The sequence below is a fragment of the Triplophysa rosa genome, linkage group LG10 (assembly GCF_024868665.1).
Source record: "Triplophysa rosa linkage group LG10, Trosa_1v2, whole genome shotgun sequence".
In the NCBI taxonomy this organism is placed as follows: domain Eukaryota; kingdom Metazoa; phylum Chordata; class Actinopteri; order Cypriniformes; family Nemacheilidae; genus Triplophysa; species Triplophysa rosa.
This window is the reverse complement of record NC_079899.1, coordinates 7,276,776-7,279,542: the sequence shown is the minus strand read 5'-3', so window position 1 is coordinate 7,279,542 and position 2,767 is coordinate 7,276,776.

The window sequence follows — 2,767 nt, the reverse complement described above, 5'->3', positions numbered from 1 at the left end:
CTGAATACACACCAACACATGGGGACTCGTGTCACTGTGGGGACCAAAATTGAGGTCCTCATGGGCACAAAAGCTTATAAATTGTACAGAACAATATTTTTTTAAATCTAAAAATGCAAAAAGTGTTCTATGATCTTTAGGTTTAGGGGTTGGGTTAGGGATAGGGGATAGAATATACATTTTGTACAGTATAAAAACATTACGCCTATGGACTGTCCCCACGGGGATAATAAACCAGACATGTGTGTGCGTGTGTGTGGAGCATTTTAAAGTGTCAGAGAAAGACACAGCACGGAACTTGTCACGCCGGAGTAAATTTCTGAATGAAAGCGTCTTTACGGGTCGGTAACTTGTGTACTTCAGACTGGAGCGGGCGGTCTGACATTCTTTCACATCATACAGTGGTCGCGTGCACACAATTCCCTGTACTTAACAACTTGTCAAAGTATGTTCTGTGCATCCCGGCCGCGAGCGCACCTTCTGAGAGAACAGTCAGCTTTTGTGGGCGGAGTTTGGAGGAGAGACGTGAACTGATATGGTTGTCAGTCAGCATCAGTCAGAATTACTTGCATTGGATTTTTTTTTTCCTCAAATCATTTTGCAATGTAGCCTATAATAATCCAACAGTTTTAGTTTATTCGTATTTTTAGTTTATAGGCCTAATGTGGAATGACAGTTTTTAATGAAGTGTTTTGTTGTAGGGGTACAGAGTAACTTACATCATTCTTTTAGCAGTCAGTTATAGGCCTAATTAATATAGGCTATTCATGAAGGGAGAGGGCTCAATTTTTTGCTTGAATTTACTTTGTTTTGCTCAATTTTATATTAAGTTGTATTGTATTTTACTGAAAAGCAAGACAAATTATAAAAAGCACATTTTGACTATTCAGTTTGTGCAAGTGAAAAAAATGGCTTAATAAATAGAATAAATGCAAAAAAACATGTTCGGTGTTCGGTGTCTATGGTTTGCCATCTTGTCTTGCTTTTCTTGATCTTGTGGCTGAGCCATGGCAGAACCTCTTGTTTCATGTGGAGAGAGGCATTTTGACCCTTCTGGCCTTCTATATGCTCTGTCCAGGTCTCGTCATTGTTCCTGCCCTCTTGTTTCCTCGTTAGTGATAATTATTAGTTCATGCCCCGCACCTGTCCCCTCTTGATTTATCTCCCTATATATTGACCTCGTGTCTCTTGTCTTGTGCTGGTTCATTGTACTGTTGTGTTTGTGTCATCTGTGGTGAGTTCCTGTGTTTTGTGTAGTCTAGTTTATTGTAGTTATATGTCAAGCGTTATTATTAGTCTAGTCTAGTTAGTCCTTGTTCCCGTTGCCCTGTTTTGTTATGTTACCCCCTGAGGGTGTTTGTTTTGTATTTATAGTTTATTAAATGTCTTGTTAACCCCTTACCCGCTGTCTGCGTCTGGGTCCTCTGTCCTTGTCCTCACCCCCCACGTTCATGACAGTTCGGTATTATTCGGCCTTCGGCCAAGTGTTTCACATCATGTTCTGCTCCGGCCAAGAATTTTCATTTCGGTGCATCCCTAACATTAACTCATGTTAACAGTGACAATGTTTGATTTTAAAACTGTTTTAGTAAATGCTGAAATTGACATGAACTAGGAGTAATAAATGCTTTAGAAGTATTGTTCATCATTAGTTCATGTTAGCTAATGCATTAACTTATTGTTAACAAATACCACCTATATATTAAATATGTAATATGTATATGTAAAGTGTTTTGGGGGGGCAAGAATACACAGTCATAAGTCAGGTGTATCCTTTGAGGAAGTGTTTTATCGATTAAACCTACGCGTAGGTAATCTGTCATTCATACAGTTGATTGAAGAAGAATATGATGCAGGGCACAACTCACTGTGTGATGAAGCCTATGTCACTTTGTGATGTTGTCAGTTAGTTATTGGCACGTTCCAGCTCACGTGGGTAAAACATTGAGCGTTTGTTCGCTTCATTTCACCAATGATTCCTTTGTAAACAAGGCTCATGTCGATGCTGGATTTGCGGAGAGACTGAGATGAAAAAGCAGTGATGTGCCGTCAATGTTGAATCCGACTGGGATCTTATGTGAGTAAATATATATGTAACATGCGTCACTATTGCTTTGTTAGAGATAACTTTATATGTCCTGATTATGTGTCACCTACGTGTCTTACCAAGTTTACAGAAGGCTCCAACTAAGCACGTAGCTTGTCAAACAGACACAGAAATGTACATCACAGGGCACACTGATGTTTTTGGAACTGTTATCCAATCATAGCAGTGGGCGTTTACTTCCAAGTCTTCAATGCAGCCCGCCCTTAAAAACCGAGCGTTTCTGAGCCGGCCTCAAAACCCGGGTAGAAAATAGCCTATTACTTATTGATTTTGATGTTTTTGAATGTCATATGTAGACCTCAGACAACAGTATAAAATACTATAAAAGACCAGTTCAGGAAATGAATGGAATGGTTTAAATGGTAATGAAATTATGTGCCTGCGACATGGCAGTTACGTTGCCAGATGGTAAGACAAGAAATTACCAAAAAGGACAAATACATGAATTAACGTCTTGGTTACGGATGTAACCTCGGTTCCCTGATGGAGGGAACGAGACGTTGTGTCGAACCGACAGAATGGGGTTTGTCTTGAGAACCTATCATCTTCTGAGTATTTAGAAAAGGCCAATGAAAATTGGCGAATGAAATTTGCATGCCGGGCTCCTCCCCGGATGTCCGGGTATAAGAGGGAAGCCGGCGTGCTCATTCATTCACCTTT